The sequence below is a fragment of the Lampris incognitus genome, chromosome 2 (assembly GCF_029633865.1).
Source record: "Lampris incognitus isolate fLamInc1 chromosome 2, fLamInc1.hap2, whole genome shotgun sequence".
Taxonomy (NCBI): Eukaryota; Metazoa; Chordata; class Actinopteri; order Lampriformes; family Lampridae; genus Lampris; species Lampris incognitus.
In genome coordinates, this window is record NC_079212.1 from 146,236,644 (window position 1) to 146,255,912 (window position 19,269).

Below are 19,269 nucleotides of genomic sequence, written 5' to 3' on the forward strand. Positions count from 1 at the left end.
GATGGCCAGGGAGTACAGCATTCCAGATATGGGACAACCCTATCTTATACCTCTCTGAACAGAGACAGGTCCGCTGAGTCCACCGCCTACCTTTAACAGAACATTGGCTCCAGAGTACAACAACTTGATCCATGAAATAAAATTTTCTCCAAAACCTTCAAGTGCTTTAAGCAAATAACAATGATCAACCCTACCAAAAGCCTTCTCTTGATCTACAGAAAGAGGACCAAGGTTCAGCTCCTGGAGCTTAGATATATCAATAATGTCCCTTATCAAAAACAAATTATCCTTGATTGTACAGTCAGGAACACAGTACGTCTGGCTATAATGTACAACACTATCAGTACACTCTGAGTCTATTTGAAAGACATTTTGCAATTATTTTACCTATAGTCTGTACATAACAATGAAACCAGTCTCCAGTTTTTTCAGTAAGCTAATATCTCCCGTTTTGGGTGTTAGGACAGCCCTTCTACAACTCAAAGTTAAAGTCTCAGAATCCAAACAGTCTTTAAATACTTCATGTAAGTCTTGTCCAGTTAGAGTCCAGAACCTCTTGTAAAACTCTGAAGGAAGTCTATCAACTCCAGAGGCTTTGTCACAGCTGAGCTGCTGAAACCGCTCCAGACATCTCATCAAAGGAGCCGAGGCAGTCCCTCCAGTATCTCCTCCACACAGTCAGAGTCACAGTTCTCTGTACTGAACAGGCCACTGTAGAAGTCTATGGCCAGCGTCCTCATATCTGATGGATCAGTTGATATTGCCCCATTTGGAAGCTTGAGATGCATCATCACGTTATTTTCTCTCATTTTTCTTTCAAGTTTAAAGAAAAACGAAGTTGGAGCATCTGTATCTTTAATGGTAGAGATTTGAGTTCTGATTAAAGCACCCTTTGCTTTCTCATGTAAAAACCTACCTAAAGCCTTCCTCCTACTCTCCCAGGTCCTGCTATTGCCATCATTCCCAATCACTTCATCTTCTAATATCTTAATTTCTTTCTCTAATTCTTCAAAGCAGATTTTCTCTATAGCTAATGTGTGTTCTAAGTACTACTGACAGAAAATTCTAATTTGTGTTTTTCCTACCTCCCAGCTAAGTTTTCAAAAATCTTTCTTTATCTGCTTCCATTGACTCCAGAAGTCAGAGAAGAACTGACAGAAAGTTTTATCATGTGTTAACTGTACATTGAAGTGCCAGTAAGGACAGTGTCGAAATTGAACTAGTAAGGACAAATCTTCCACTACTAAATGGTAACCTGAAATTCCAACAGGTGATATTGTGGACTTAATTAACATGTTGTTATGTTTGATTTAGATAAATCCTATCCAAGCTGGCTGCCCTCACACTACCCTCGACAGCTTTCACCCATGTGCACTGCCTAACTGCTGGATTAAGTTTCTTCAAACATCTGTTAGGTCATTTTCTGTGATCACACTTAACAGAAATGAAGCTGATGGTGGGTGAGGCTCTTCTGAGTTCCTGTCAACTGTAGGATGTGTAGTGCAATTCCAGTCTCCTCCCACTACTATTATTGAGCTACTAATAAACTGTTTAAGTTTGTTTTCCGGTTTGTTAAACAATCTCAAACGATCAGTGCCAGTATCATAAGCATACATATTTATGAAAACAAAAGGTATTTCTTGGATTGTTGCCTGAACTACTTGGATTCTGCCCTGCTCCATTTCACATGTCAAAACATTTGTTAAAAGGGAGTGCTGTGAGAAGAGAACAGCTGCACCCGCACTAAAGTTGGTACCATGGCGCAACAAAAAACTGGCCGGTCCAACTCATTCCCCACTCTACCTCATTGTCTACAGAGCTGTGTCTCCTGTAAGAAGAGCACATCTATGTTTTTAGCTCTGCTCAGCTCAGCTATCATACCTCACTTATCGCTATCCTGTCCTCCATTTATATTTAAACTTCCTACCCACAAACTTTCCATAAAAAAAGAAAGAAAAGGAAAGAAAAGACAGTGAAACCTTTCCAAGAGGTAAACACCTTTTATGCATCACCCATTTTTAATTCTGTGCATTTAAAGGAACCTCTTTCCTAAGTTTAGTCAGAATCTTCTTTAGACAAAAACTCTTCTGTTTACTAAGCTCTTCATATCCAGCTGTTTTTCTAATCTTCATAACCGAGTTAACAAACCTGTCCACATTACAGAAGAAATCTGTTATTTCCCAAGACTGTCTGCCATAAGTTTCATCAAGGAAATCATTAATCTCCTTTAATGAATATGACTGCTGATCACCCTGTGACACAATATCAGTAAACTGTGATAGGCTACCATCCTCTAACATTTCCTCATCTTCGTTTCCAGCGCTTTCCCAGTGTGAATCACATATTGCAGAGATCTGACTCTTAGCCTCAGCTGTCTGACTGTCTCTCAGTGGTTCTGTCTGTCCTCCGTCTATGCATGCATCCATGGCCTGTGCTTCAGTATCACTTAGATGACCGTTATTATATTATGAACCGTGTTATATTCTGAACTACTGCCCGCAGTGGGCTCCCTGTGCGGGCAGGATGACCGTTTATGGCCGATATTGCCACACTCAAAAAATGTCATACTGCTAGAACTTGCATACAGAGTGTAGAAACCTTTTTCACATTGACTTTAAATGACACTTCTAGATGTTGTAAAGAATCACTTAAATACACGAACGCCTGTCTCCGCAGGCATGAACATGCCGTAGTCTAGCATCATCACAACCCAGACAAACTGTTTGGAACCCACTAGCAAACTTTCCGAAGTGAGTCTAGTCTAATCTCTAGCACCAGGCCTTTCTCAACCCACAGGTGGACCAAACGCTCTTCTTGGACAAAAGCCACCAAGGCCTTATTCATCCAAGAGCCGTATGTGACGTTCTCATAGCCGACCTGTTCTCCTACAGCCAGGAGAACCTGTTCAACAGTGTACCGCGAGTCAGCCACGACTCTAGCCTGGTGTCTGATAGACAGGGGAGGGAACCCTCACAAGGGAGGGACGCCATACTGCACATCACCAAACTCCAACCAGCTAATCCAGTCACTTTCCAACAACCACCAACAAAGTAAAAGTTAACTCCTCTTACCTTACCACGTAGAAAGAAAAGTGAAAAGCAGTAGAATAACAGTGAATTATCCCCAAAAAACACCTGTGCTCATTCAACACCCTCAGTCACACTCACACACCTAACCTTCCCAGCATGCAGTGCAGAGAGAGAGAGAGCGAGAGAGAGAGCGAGCACATCTCTGTGACTTCATGACCTGGGTTCATCATATCAAACACCGTGTGGTTCTTTATCACTGACTAAAAAGAGAAACTCCTGCTTTGCTTTGCCTCTAAGACCTTAAAATGTATTTCTGGTCATTTACAGGCCGTTAATTACACAGTAATGTGAAGAAATGACCCACCTGTCTCACCCTGTATGTGGGCTACACCACTCACTACAACCATTAATTCCCATATAGTTACCGACCAAACCTCTTTATTCTGCTTTAATTTTACTCTATAATCACCCAATACTTCCTTGTAATTCTACTACTTTTCATTATATTGATTTTACCGGTTTTGATTTATCGTTATTTCTTCACAATTACTATGTAGTTAACATCCAGTAAATTATAGGGTTACCGAATTGCTTTGAAAAGATGCAGGCTTTGTGATTTTGTCTATTCAGTCCTAAGCCTGGAAATATAAGTCATGTTTGCTTTATGAACATTCATGAGGAGGAATACTGAACAGGTATACTGGTTTCCGGCGTATTTAGTTGAAAACACACAACTTGCACAAAGGTCCAGGTGTAAGCCAAGACAGACCTGGTGCTACAGCAAATCAGTAGGACGGGCATCCGATTTTGGTGACGGGCACAAAGTCACCACAGCAACTGTGACATCGCAACAACAGCACCACCGCACACGCACTGCCACACTACACGGCACTGAATGTTTCCACGTTATTATTACCATCGGCGTTATAAGAATAACAACAACAACAATAATAAGAATAACAACAACAGTAGGCTCCAGCAACCCCCTGCAAAATGTGCAACATGGAAAACAAAAGTAAACCATCGTAAAACATCGGACTGAACCAAAAGGCCCTGATTTGATCTGGCTTGGTGAAGTATCTCATATTCTCATCAGTGTATTTTCCCCACATGCACCTCAACTTCCAGCAAACTAAGCGTGCCTTCTCCGTCAGCAGATATGAAAGTTTGCCTGAACTCACTTGGTGGGTGCTGAACTTAGTCACAGCCAATACACACACACACACACACACACACACACACACACACACACACACACACACACACACACACACACACACACACACACACACACACACACACACAACCAAGGTTGGCACAACGGTGAGTCAAAAAGTAGTCAGATCACATTTCTCTGATTTTAATCTGAGTTCTCATTTTTACATTTCAACCCTCAGATGATGAAAGTTCTGATCTGGAAAAGAAGAAACAGGAGGTCAACCTTAAGTCAAGAGGAGTGGGAGGAAACGCCTCCACCAAATGGATGTGAGATAGAGGCAAAAAACTGCCTATTCCAGAAACCAAGTCTCAGATGTTCTTAAAGCCCACATGCTATTTCAGAATCAGAATCATGTTTACTGGCCATGTAGGTTTGCACATACATGTAATGTGACTCCGGTGTCGTGGCTCTCTCAGTGTGCTTAACATAGAATAACAACACTACAACACAACAATCTCCACATATATATACACAAGGACTGACTTACACAGGTGAAATAAGAGGTGATAAGGTGCAGTGGTGCAGAGAATATATCAGAGATGCTGAAATAGATGTTAGTAGGTTGCTTACATACATGCCTGAGGTAGATGTTAGATGGATATTTTGTAAGAAGAAACAGTTCCAGTTTAAATTTAATTTCAAATGATTTTGAAATAAGTCTTCAAGAACATCTTGGTGTGTTTGTCAAAAGGACACAATGGTCCAAAATTCAATAAGTAGGGCTGTGTATTGGCGAGAATCTGGCGATACGCTAAGTATCATAATACAGCAGTTACGATTGAATATATCGCAATATATTGCGACACTGTAAGAAAGGTGATATATTGTGATACTGTAAGAAAGGTGATATATTGTGATACTGTAAGAAAGGTGCTATATTGTGATACTGTAATAAAGGTGATATATTGTGATACTGTAATAAAGGCCATATATTGTGATACTGTAAGAAAGGCGATATATTGTGATACTGTAAGAAAGGCGATATATTGTGATACTGTAAGAAAGGCCATATATTGTGATGCTGTAGGAAAGGTGCTATATTGTGATACTGTAAGAAAAGCCATGTATTGTGATACTGTAAGAAAGGCGATATATTGTGATACTGTAATAAAGGTGATATATTGTGATACTGTAAGAAAAGCCATGTATTGTGATACTGTAAGAAAGGCGATATATTGTGATACTGTTATAAAGGTGATATATTGTGATACCGTAAGACAGGCAATATATTGTGATACTGTAGGAAAGGTGCTATATTGTGATACTGTAATAAAGGCCATATATTGTGATACTGTAAAAAAGGTGCTATATTGTGATACTGTAAGAAAGGTGATATATTGTGATACTGTAAAAAAGGTGCTATATTGTGATACTGTAAGAAAGGTGATATATTGTGATACTGTAAGACAGGCGATATATTGTGATACTGTAAGAAGGGTGATATATTGTGATACCGTAAGACAGGCGATATATTGTGATACTGTAGGAAAGGTGCTATATTGTGATACTGTAATAAAGGCCATATATTGTGATACTGTAAAAAAGGTGCTATATTGTGATACTGTAAGAAAGGTGATATATTGTGATACTGTAAAAAAGGTGCTATATTGTGATACTGTAAGACAGGCGATATATTGTGATACTGTAAGAAGGGTGCTATATTGTGATACTGTAATAAAGGCCATATATTGTGATACTGTAAGACAGGCGATATATTGTGATTCTGTAAGAAGGGTGCTATATTGTGATACTGTAAGAAAAGCCATGTATTGTGATACTGTAAGAAAGGTGCTATATTGTGATACTGTAAGAAAAGCCATGTATTGTGATACTGTAAGAATGGTGCTATATTGTGATACTGTAAGAAAAGCCATGTATTGTGATACTGTAAGAAAGGTGATATATTGTGATACTGTAAGAAAGGTGATATATTTTGATACTGTAAGAAAGGTGATATATTGCAATACGGTAAGAAAGGCGATGTATTGCGATACTGTAAGAAAGGTGATATATTGCGATACGGTAAGAAAGGCGATGTATTGCGATACTGTAAGAAAGGTGATATATTGTGGTACTGTAGGAAAGGTGATATATTGTGATACTGTAAGAAAGGTGATATATTGTGATAGTGTAAGAAAGGCGATATATTGTTATACTGTAAGAAAGGCAATGTATTGTTATACTGTAAGAAAAGCCATGTATTGTGATACTGTAAGAAAGGTGCTATATTGTGATACTGTAAGAAAAGCCATGTATTGTGATACTGTAAGAAAGGTGATATATTGTGATACTGTAAGAAAGGCGATATATTGTTATACTGTAAGAAAGGCGATGTATTGTTATACTGTAAGAAAAGCCATGTATTGTGATACTGTAAGAAAGGTGATATATTGTGATACTGTAAGAAAGGTGATATATTGTGATACTGTAAGAAAGGTGATATATTGTGATACTGTAAGAAAGGTGATATATTGCGATACTGTCAGAAAGGTGATATATTGTGATACTGTAAGAAAGGTGATATATTGCGATACTGTCAGAAAGGTGATATATTGTGATACTGTAAGAAAGGTGATATATTGTGATACTGTAAGAAAGGTGATATATTGCGATACTGTAAGAAAGGTGATATATTGCGATACTGTAAGAAAGGTGATATATTGTGATACTGTCAGAAAGGTGATATATTGTGATACTGTAAGAAAGGTGATATATTGTGATACTGTAAGAAAGGTGATATATTGTGATACTGTAAGAAAGGCGATATATTGTTATACTGTAAGAAAGGCGATGTATTGTTATACTGTAAGAAAAGCCATGTATTGTGATACTGTAAGAAAGGTGATATATTGTGATACTGTAAGAAAGGTGATATATTGTGGTAGTGTAAGAAAGGCGATATATTGTTATACTGTAAGAAAGGCGATATAATGTGATCTCATAGGCCTGTGTTCTTTGTGCTTATGCTACTTCATGTTGGAGGGTTGTCCCACTGGGCCACCGAGTCGATTGGCTGAAGATAGATTACAACACTGTAATTTAGCAGTTGTGGGGTTACACACAACACAAAATGTTTGTCACGAACCTTTACAGGTAAACAATTAGAAATCGATAGTGGTTTTGAGAATCGATACAGTATCACAAAAGATAATATCACGATACTCAAGCATATCGATATTTTTTACACCCATCTTGATAAGAGGGAACATCAGTGATATGTCCTTTAACTACCAGCTCTGTCGTCGTCTGTGGAGTCACAACCTGCCATTTCATTACAAACTTGTCGTAACTGATTTGCTTTTAGAGATATTAAAGATATCAAATGGGTTGAAAATGGTTTCAGGACATTTAGGAGAGCAGGGAGTATCGTGTCTGCTACAAGGCCTCGCTTTTGCCAATTTGTGGGGGTTTTAATTTTGTTTTTTAGCTCTCCAGTCAATAAACAGTCAGCGTATCGGGTTTGTACGGAAGCCCGACAAGCGACAGACGTCGGGACGGCAGAGCGAGTCTGAGTGCATTCAGCTAACAAGGTCATCCATCACGAAGTCAGATAGGAAACCTGTTTGGAAGAACAAGCAATTCCTCATAGCAATAACATTGGAAATACTGGCAGAAACCCATTTTAATAATGGTTAACTGTCAAACAACATGAACGCACACACAACACAACACAACCGCAACAACGATATCGGTCCTAAAGAGGCCCTCACAAGATATGAGATTGTTTTTTTTCTGCTGAAATGGACTGAAAAACTTAGTGTGGCTAATGACTTGAAGATACTGAGGCCACACACACACACACACACACACACAGGAAACAGGACAGTAAAAGTGAATTGTCCACTTACCCGTCTCTCTTTGGTTCAGAGGCCTCTCATGGTCAGCACCCTGCCCAGTGAGTGACAAGGAGAGAGAGAAGATGAGCGGAGAGGAGGGTGTGCGTTCACCAATAGACAGGGAACCACACACACACACACACACACACACACACATTTTCACTCTGACAGTCTTAGCTCAGCAGAATTGCAGACAGCTCACCATCATGTGGTCCATGTGTGCACTTAATGTCAATGCGACATAGTGTGTGTTGCGTGCTCATATATCTGTTCTGTGTGGCGGGTGTGTGTGTGTGTGTGTGTGTGTGTGTGTGTGTGTGTGTGTGTGTGTGTGTGTGAGGAGGCAGACATCATAAGCAGATGATTTCCTGTTGCTTCACCCTGTGAGGCGTCTCACCGCCTCTCAGATTTCACTTCTCTCTCTCTCCACCTCAGCACCAGTCAGCAGGACTCATATGACGAGCTCACCTCTGCCTCCTTATGCAACAACACCCACCGCACAACCCGCCTGCTCCGTCTGGAAATGTCACCCAGCGCTTGCTCTGTCAAAACCACATGTCCTTTTGGTTTGTCTGTGTTTTGACTGGCTGACCTCAGGTCAGTGCTGGAGAGGTTGAAAGGGATATTTTGGTCTCGGGGGTTTTACTATGTGTTGTACCTAGTAGAACCACACTAACTCATGCACACCTTTTTTATGTCTGTGTGTGCAGTTTGAGGGTACATCACAGGATGTCTATCAGCATCATTAGCAGCGCCCCTAAAATGACAGGAAATAGATTTTCTCTAAAGTGTTAGTAGTACTTTCCAAAACATGACTATTTTTTTCTACACAGTAGCCTATCGTTTACAATTCAACAATTTATCTTAACTGTTTAACATCCTGAAAATTAGATGACACTTTTGAACTATTTTTACATAAATACACTCCTACGGCCAAAGAAGATGGAGATGTGTGTATTATGAAAAAATAGTTGAAGACGATAATCTACTCTAATCTATTCTGGGGATTTTGTATGTACCTGTGAAAACAATGAGTAAGAAAAATTATGAACGCCAGCGCAATGAAGAGTAGGTATATTTCATTTCTTATGAGAGGAGCCGCTAAGAACACTGGCAGACATCCAGCAACTGAGCTAAACTAGGCTAAACTCACCATTCAACATATCTTCAAACAGGCAAAATGAACCCACAGGTTTTTCTGACTGTAAGCAGGACATGTAGTGAAACTCCAGAAACCAGACCATCCCTCCCCGACATGACAGATGGATGCTAAGGTGTTGAGAGAAGGAACGTGGTCTGAACAGACGGTCTGGGTTTCCTGAGCCTCAATGACTGCGTTTACATGCAGGTAAGTCGAGCTACGGTTACAGCTCGATTAGACCATGTACCTGGACTACTCGTTGTCCCGGTATACAAGAACCGGGGGAGAACTGATTTACTGACGGAAGTGTGTCCGACCTCGGTACAGTACGTGGCGACACGCCCCTTTTCAGCTGGTTGCTATTGAACCTTCTTCCGGCTGACCTATTGCGTCACATACCAAACAAGCGACAAACAAGTTAGCAGGCCTGTAGTAGGAGGCCTGTTTGAGGCGCTTCCACCGAACACAGATTTGCTCGGGGGTTCTTTTAAATCCCGCTTCGTCCAACTTTTCCACCACTTTCTTAAATAGTTCGCCATTCTGCATTATTCAGCTCCTTTAGCTGACACAACATGAAGTTTGTCCCCTCGTCTCTTCAGAAATGCGTGGTTCTCGCTCCAGCACTCGCCATGTTGATAATGGTGATGCTACGCTGTTCAACTTCCGGGTGAAAGGCGGCCGCGGGAACTGTGGAGCATGCGCAGAACGCCTGGGCCAGTTCGGGGCCGACTGAAGCGTACACATGCCAGAGTAAACCCACCCCCAGCCGCATTACCTGGGTGTGTAAGTCCCACTTCGAGAAACTTTATTTAGTAAGATTTCAGTCGGTCTATCATGTTTACATGAATTTTAAAAGTCCAGTTTTAGTCGGACCAACACAATAAATCCACTTTTTCTAACATCAGGTAAACCTACTGAATCAGGGCAGCAATTTGGCACCAACACTGCCAGGGTTAGAGGTTCACTTCCCATTGGGAGCCCCCATAGTGAAAGGTGATGCAGTCGATGTATTGCAAAGGATTTGAGTTATAAGGCAGGAAAAGAGACAGAGACTATAGAAACACAGCCGTTCAACTTACTACTACTACTACGTCCGGCTGCTCCCGTTAGGGGGCGCCACAGCGGATCATCCGTTTCCATCTCTTCCTGTCTTCTGCGTCTTCCTCTGTCACACCAGCCACCTGCATGTCCTCCCTCACCACATCCATAAACCTCCTCTTTGGCCTTCCTCTTCTCCTCTTCCCTGGCAGCTCCATATTCAGCATCCTTCTCCCAATATACCCAGCATCTCTCCTCCACACATGTCCAAGCCATCTCAATCTTTGTTCAACTTATCTGTCTTAAAACTGGCCTCGGAAGTACAGGAAGTCCCCAGAGTACGAGCGAGTTCCGTTTCTGAGTCCGTTCTGATGTCGAATTTGTATGCAAGTCAGGACAGTTATGTACAGTTCCTATCTAACGTCAGTTAGTACAGTGTTTGTCCCAGATAGCTGACACATTTGGGCCTAATCTGGGGCACTTTTGGTACTTACAGCCCAGTTACGGGCAACTCACTGGCAACTGTTGTGTGGGCCAGACATGGCCCAAATGTCATAAACCGGGCCCGACTTGGGTTACGGCAAATATTGTGTGGGACTTGACTTGGGTTATAGCACGTACTATGTGGGCCAGATGTGGCCCAAGTGTGGCTGAGTTGAGGCAGCCGTCATTCAAGGCCAGATGTTGTCCCCCGAGTTCGCTACACCGGTGTCAGAAGTGGGATGGAGCGCCCTGAGGCGTAAGTGCGGGGACACGCTTCCCGAAGGAGGGGGTAGCGTAACGTGCATGGATAAGAAGACACGCTGGCCACGGGCCGCTGGGTCTGACCCTTTAGTCTAGCGCAGGGGTCCCCAATTACTTTTCATGGCGGGCCACTTTTAAAACCACGGGCCACTCCACCTCCAGCAGCATGTTGTTCGTTAGTTTGTTCTGGTGTCGATACGTTGCAGGTATTATAATTTAAACAGAGATTTTTCATCTATTTTTCAATATATTACTAGTCTTACTTTACTACTGTAAACTACTAATAAGACCTATTAGGGTCTGACCCTTTGGCCGAGCGGTTAGTGACGTCACCTTGCGGTGCAGTACACCCCGTATCGAATCCCGCACCGGGCAAGAAAATAACCGGTTACACTAAGAAATTAATTATTATTATTATTTTGGTAGGGAAATAAAAAAAACTTCCTTCTGGCATTTCTCCAAAAATTCCCGCGGACCATAAATCAACCCGTCACGGGCCGGACGTGGCCCGCGGGCCGCCTATTGGGAACCCCTGGTCTAGCGGTTAGCGACGTCTCCTGCGGTGCGGGCGATACGGGTTCGCGTCCCGGCCGCGGCAGTTCCCGTGGTTGCGTTGTCCCCCGAATCCGCTACACTATGGAGCCGGGACAGCTGTTGTGTATGAATCGCTCCTTGAAACACACTGGGACTGTTTAGAAAGCGTGCAGCGTCGCGCAGTGACAGAGAGCAACGCGTCTCTTCCGGCTTGGCGCGGTTGTCCTGCAACATGGCGGACGCGTTGCCGTCAAGCGATATGTGTCGTCATGTGTGACGTAACCCATGCCCTTTATACGGGTCACATGACCAGTGTCAACAATCCGTTTAGTGAAGGATTAGTAACAAGCAGCAGCAAACGAGTCGTCACACCAAGGAAATAAGAAACGAGTGATGAACGTTCGTAGCGGACTCTATGGCCACAATTCGCCCTGACCGTAGACGCGGTCGCTTTAAGGGAGCGCTTCCGGGTTGACGGGGCGACTCTTTTTAAACTCGACTCGTCGTCCGTTACCTGTAAGGGTGACGCTTGAAGACGCCCGTTTCAGTGTTCCTCGGTCTGGAGGAAAGTTCCCCTTTTAAGACGGTTTATGACGGCAGAAGGCAAGAGAATCCACATCAGGCGAGCGGCGGGGGGGGGGTGACGCTTTTTCGACAATGCCGTAAAACGATAGCGATGACCGGAAGTAGACGCACTTTCACACGCGCGTAAAACAAAGCGGGGTTCCGTAACGGATCGGGTGATGACGACTATGGTCGCTCTCGCTGTCGGTGTGTGTGTGTGTGTGCGGGGAAACAGTCGACACACGTGTCGCCTGTAATGACCGAAACCGTCTCTACTTGGTTGTGATCGGTGGGGTCAGAGGTCACCAGGCGGGGTCGAGAGGCTTCAGATTAGCAGCCACGCCCTCATACCGACCTCGGGCGGAGCGAGAGATTCTCCCAAACCTTTGGACGGCGGCGGCGGCGGCGGGGGGAGGCAGGAGGGAGGCAGGGGGGGAGGGAGGGTGTGTCTGAGCCCGACAGACCAACAAAGGCTGAGGTATGTCAGAGGACTAACGTGCTAGGACACACGGACACGCCGAGCTGCACCTGAATAAACACACTTATTCCTGCACCTTAACACACACACACACACGCACACACACACACATACAGACGCACCTTTTCTCACGCATACACACATTCAGGCGCACACGCCTGCGCACCCCCCCCTCCCTACACAGTGGTGTTCAGGATATGTTGTATGTGTCTGTGTGAACAATAACATGACTGGGACGTGTCTCGTAACACGGAACGACAAGGTGACCGTCCAGCCCAGAAACGGCCCCCTTGGGGATAACAGCGAACACACACACACACACACACACACACACACACACACACACACACACACGTTCATTTTCAACGACCATGAAAAAGCTGAACACACGGGGGAGGAGGCTTGCTCGCTAACACACATGACCATGTGATGTCGGCACACGGATGTTTGGATTCACAGACGACTTCATGAGAGAGACGGAGGGAATGAGAGAGAGGGAGAATGAGAAGAAGCAAAACACAAAGTGAGAGGAAGGGAGAAAGCTAACACTTTCACACTGATCAGAAATCCTGTGCTCCCCCCCTCCCCCCCCCACTGGGATTATTCTCACAGTAATCTCAAATCCAGCCCAGACAGCATCCGCATGTGGGCCACTTCAGGCAGCGATGATGCGGCACCGATGGCCTTCTTCTGGCCCTGACAACCTGGATGTGAGCCTGAAGTGGCCCACATGTACAAACCCCAACTCCAGTGAAGTTGGGACGTTGTGCAAAACGTGAATAAAAACAGAATACGATGATTTGAAAATCCTTTTCCACCTATATTCAAGTGAATACACTACAAAGACCAGATATTTAATGTTCAAACTGGTAAACTTTATTGTTTTTTGCAAATATTCACTCATTTTGAATTTGATGCCTGCATCACGTTCCAAAGAAGCTGGGACAGGGGCAACAAAAGACTGGGAAAGTTGGGGAATGCTCAAAAACCCCCTGTCTGGAACATTCCACAGGTGAACAGGTTAACTGGGAACAGGGGAGTGTCATGATTGGGTATAAAAGGAGCATCCCCGAAAGGCTCAGTCGTTCACAAGCAAGGATGGGGCGAGGTTCACCACTTTGTGAACAACTGTGTGAGCAAATAGTCCAACAGTTTAAGAACAACGCTTCTCAACGTACAACTACAAGGAATTTAGGGATGTCATCATCTACAGTCCATAATATCATCACAAGATTCAGAGAATCCGGAGAAATCTCTGCACGTAAGCGGCAAGGCCCAAAACCAACACTGAATGCCCGTGACCTTCGACCCCTCAGGCGGCACTGCATTAAAAACCAACATCATTGTGTAAAGGATATGACCAGGTGGGCTCAGGAACACTTGGGAAAACCATCGTCAGTTAACACAGTTCGTCTCTACATCTACAAGTACAAGTTAAAACTCTCCCATGCAAAGCCAAAGCCAGATATCAACACCACCCAGAAACACCACCGGCTTCTCTGGCCCGAGCTCATCTGAGATGGACTGACGCAAAGTGGACAAGTGTGCTGTGGTCTGACGAGTCCACATCTCACATTGTTTCTGGAAATCATGGACGTGGTGTCCTCCGGGCTAAAGAGGAAAAGGACCATCCAGATTGTTCTCAGCACAAAGTCCAAAAACCAGCATCTGTGATGGTATTGGGGGGGGTGTTAGTGCCCATGGCATCATGGGTAACTTGCACATCTGTGAAGGCACCATTAATGCTGGAAGGTCCATACAGGTTTTGGAGCAACATATGCTGCCATCCAAGCGACATCTTTTTCAGGGACGTCCCTGCTTATTTCAGCAAGACAATGCCAAGCCACATTCTGCAGGTGGTCCACCAGCGGGGCTTCGTAGTAAAAGAGTGCAGGTACTGGACTGGCCTGCCTGCAGTCCAGACCTGTCTCACATTGAACATGTGTGGCGCATTATGAAGCGCAAAATACAACAAGGGAGACCCCGGACTGTTGAGCAACTGAAGTCGTACATCAAACAAGAATGGGAAAGAATTCCACCTACAAAGCTTCAACAGTTAGTGTCCTCAGTTCCCAAACGCTTATTGAGTGTTGTTAAAAGGAAAGGTGGTATAACACAGTGGTGAACATGCCCCTGTCCCAACTTCTTTGGAATTGGGGTTTGTATAACAGCAAACATGGCCCAAATATGCCAAATCACATGTGGGCCTTTTGTGGCAAAGATGCGGTGCTCTGGGCAGCATGTGGTCTGGATGTGACCCTGAAGTGGCCCGTGTGGTAAATGGTGAATATGGCCCAAATATCACAACACAAATATGGCCACCTTTGGCAAATATGTGGCACATGCGGCATTGCTATGGCTCGGTTCTGGCCCAGATCTGGCAAACAGGAGCGGACCGCCCAAGTGCCATCATCCCATGCGGTATGTGGGCCGGATGAAGTGTCGGGTGTGGGACGGGTCCGGGCCACAGAAATGTTGCTATCTGTGGAGGAGATGATTTGTGGGTACGGCACTTTGTCCTGGGTTCATGTTGGTGTGAACGGATCTCACAGAACCCCGCCATTCACACATTCGACTGTTTTACATGTTACTTACACCTGAAATCTGTGATTTTCCTCCCTTAATAATTGTTTATGTTCTCCATGTGTGTGATGGAGTCAGGCTCCATAACACCACCAGTCATCTTCACCGTGGTTGGAGACTCTCTCCAGTCTCCGTATACCACTGGTGAGATGTTTTGACCAGGTAGGATGAACACTGGTGCAGCAGCAAACACGTACGTGTTGGGGAAAGAAACTGAGACGTGATGCTGATGTGTCCATGACAACCAATATGACTGTACAACAGTGATGCTGAAGTGTCCATGACAACCAATATGACTGTACAACAGTGATGCTGATGTGTCCATGACAACCAATATGACTGTACAACAGTGATGCTGAAGTGTCCATGACAACCAATATGACTGTACAACCGTGATGCTGCCGTGTCCATGACAACCAATGTGACTGTACAACAGTGTTCCCATATTAGCCTTGGTCCCAGGATCCATTTTAACAAGGGTGGGAACTGTTTACTGCTGAGCTGACGGTACACCAGCCACAATGGCTGCTACACCTGGTTTGTAGTCCTGCTACACCTGGATTGTGGTCCTGCTGCACTTTGTTTGTAGTCCTGCTACACGTTTTTAGTCCTGCTACACCTTGTTTGTAGTCCTGCTACACGTTTTTAGTCCTGCTACACTTTGTTTGTAGTCCTGCTACACGTTTTTAGTCCTGCTACACCTCGTTTGTAGTCCTGCTACACGTTTTTAGTCCTGCTACACCTCGTTTGTAGTCCTGCTACACATTTTTAGTCCTGCTACACCTTGTTTGTAGTCCTGCTACACGTTTTTAGTCCTGCTACACCTTGTTTGTAGTCCTGCTACACGTTTTTAGTCCTGCTACACCTTGTTTGTAGTCCCAGAACATCGGAGTCAACAGGTCTGTTTCTGTCTGCCTCCTACAGCCACTATATCACACCACTGTTCTACTGGAAGACTGTCTGACTGTCCAACACCACCACCACATCACCTCCACCTCTCACATGGATGAACCAAAGTTGTTAAAGGAGGAAAATTGCAGACTGCCGCTGTAAACACACCACCACTCAAAAGAAATCTGGTTTTTCCGGTCGTTCAGATGCAAAGAGGGCAGCTTCATGTTTTAGTGGTGAAATAGTTCCTCTGATTCTGCTGCGTCGGAGCTACTGTGAGGAGCAGCTGATGGAGAAACAATTACACGTTGTACAAAAACAAAAAATGGGTGGGGAAAAAAGGTGGGGAGATACTCTGGACAGGCCGCCGGTCCATCACAGGTCTGACACATTCACACCTAGGGACAATTTAGTACGGCCGAGTCACCTGACCTGCACGCCTTTGAACTGTGGCAGGAAACCGGAGGGAACGTTCATATTTTACTCGACGAAATATATGTGGTGGAATGTCACAGGGTTCTGTTTCAAACTCCGCAAAAATGGGAAAAGCACAGGCGTAGCGGGAAAATATGATGATGGTGTGTGTGATTTATTATGCCGACCTCTCAAGGGGCAGACAGTGAGAATATTTACAAAAAGTGCAAAAAGATGAAAAACAGAAAAACAAAATACTCCAAATACCAAACATGTACAACAGTACTACAATCACTGTACCAAAGTAAAGTGGCTGTGACCTCCTCTGTAACCACACCAACTCTGACGGCGGTGCATCCGGATGCGCATGCCGGGGTGATGGTGTTGGCAGTTCCGGTCTGGGGCTGGATGCTGCCACTGTGCTCGGCGTTGCAGCAGCGGCTGGCAGGTTCGGAGTGGGGGGTATTTGGGCCACATTTTGACAGGGCAGGGTGGCAGGTTGAGGCAGCTGGCTCGTCGGTGGAAGAGAGGCCTCGAATCTCCATCAACAGGCCCTCCTCTCTCCTTTGCTGTGCTGCCAAGAAGGCTCACCATTTTCAGTAGTTCTCCCTTTGGTCTCCCTGTGGACGCTGGGGGTGCCGTAGACCTGTCCTCCTCCTCATCATCTTCCTCTGATGATGATGACGATGATGATGAAGACACTGTCTCCCAAGCCTGCTCTGCATTGGCGGTTGCCATCTTCTCATGCTGCTCCGGCTGCTGGGAACGCAGTCCGGTGCGCCGCCTTGGAAGAAGGGCTATCTTCTTCCGACCAGCCATCCCACTTCTGACATGGAAACACAACTAGATTCGCTTTTTTCACTTTTTAGACTTCACAGAAGGCCACTTACAATTGACCTGACACTTAAATATATGGATTGCATTTATAAAGAGCTTTACTAGCTGTAACAGCCACTCAAAGTGCTTTGCGATCAATTAACGTCTCACACACGGTTTGAATTACAGGGGGGACTGGAGGGGGCTGACACCCCTAATAAAGACTTGGAGCCCCCCAAAAGAGCAAAAAAGACAGGTCGGCAGGGTCGAAACATTTTTATATTATATACTATACTGTTGCCTCACAGCAAGAAGGTCCTGGGTTCGAACCCCGGGGTTGTCCCAACCTTGGGGGACATCCCAGGGTCGTCCTCTGTGTGGCGTTTGCATGTTGTCCTCGTGTCTGTGGTGGGTTTTCTCCAGGTGCTCGGGTTTCCCCCACCATCAACAAAAAAATCACTGGTTAGGGTTCATACTTCCTCCTGTCTGTGCCCCTGGCAAGACGAATTGGAGTTGGTCCCTGGGCGCTGCACGGCGGCTGCCCACTGCTCCTAGCGACACAGCTAGGACGGGTTAAACGCAGAGAGGACGTTCCCAATGGGGATCAATATAGTATACCAAATCATCGTTAGCTACCTAAAGCTAACGTTTGGTTTACCTAACTAGCTAGCTGAAGTTAGCTAGCTGATAGCGCACCCTTTCCTTTCCACTGTTGTTTGAATAGCTAGCTAGCTGTGTCTATGGTGTGGCATTTCATTACCAATATAAAATGTCATATATTATCTTCTGTTAGCCAACGCTGGTGTTCAGCCATGAGCGGTGAGACAATGGAGGATTGGCTGTTGTACAGATACGTTTTGACACCAGTATAGTTTATTATTTCATTTTAATAGCCTTTTGTATGGCTGTGGTGGTTTAGTCTTTTGCCTTTTTGATAACAGCTTTTATAATACGTAGGCACCCCCTTTGTTTTCACTCAGGGATGCAGGAGTTTTGCATGGCTGGGTAATTGGACAATATTAAAATCTGTGTGTGCTGAAGGCTGAGTAATTATATCAATTCAACTGTATGGCTACTGTATTGATCTCAGCTTAGATTTCATTCAGAGTCAACACGAGCAGAGGAGAGGAGACATCCGTCACCTTTCTGGTGCTAAAAAAGAAGATTAAGTTGAAACTTGTAAGAATTAGGACTTAGAGATGATAATGCAGCCTGTATGTCCTGTGGTTGTCATGCAGGCTTGATACTGAGCAGGGTAGTACGGGGGATGGTGAGATTTACATGTGTGTGCTGTTGTATTAAGGAAGGAGGAGGAGGTCAGGAGGACAGTCAGCAGGCAGGAGGAGGCCAGGAGCATAGTCAGCAGGCAGGAGGAGGTCAGGAGGACAGTCAGCAGGCAGGAGGAGGCCAGGAGCATAGTCAGCAGGCAGGAGGAGGTCAGGAGGACAGTCAGCAGGCAGGAGAAGGTCAGGAGCATAGTCAGCAGGCAGGAGGAGGTCAGGAGGACAGTCGGCAGGCAGGAGGAGGCCAGGAGCATAGTCAGCAGGCAGGAGGAGGTCAGGAGGACAGTCGGCAGGAGGAGGCCAGGAGGACAGTCAGCAGGCAGGAGAAGGTCAGGAGCATAGTCAGCAGGCAGGAGGAGGCCAGGAGCATAGTCAGCAGGCAGGAGGAGACCAGGAGCATAGTCAGTAGGCAGGAGGAGGTCAGCAGGACAGTCAGCAGGCAGGAGGAGGTCAGGAGGACAGTCAGCAGGCAGGAGGAGACCAGGAGCATAGTCAGTAGGCAGGAGGAGGTCAGCAGGACAGTCAGCAGGCAGGACCACACGGTCCTTGGCAGGGGGTGGCCAGAGTCCAATGGCATGGAGAACCAAGACGATAGAGGACCAGCCTCTGTTGCCCCCTTCATCCACCTTCACTGGCGTTGTGACCTGGAGACATCGTCCATCAGTTCCACCGTTGAGGTCTTTGTCGGATCAGGCTTCA

At 45.1% G+C, this 19,269-nt stretch overlaps 1 protein-coding gene across 1 annotated transcript in view; it reads right to left on the reverse strand.

The window, feature by feature from the left end:
* Positions 1-19,269, reverse strand: part of pparg (peroxisome proliferator-activated receptor gamma) — a 95,923-nt gene that overhangs the window by 65,150 nt on the left and 11,504 nt on the right. The window contains 1 exon segment of the mRNA XM_056273873.1: positions 8,097-8,136. The gene's annotated coding sequence lies outside the window, so the exon portion shown is untranslated.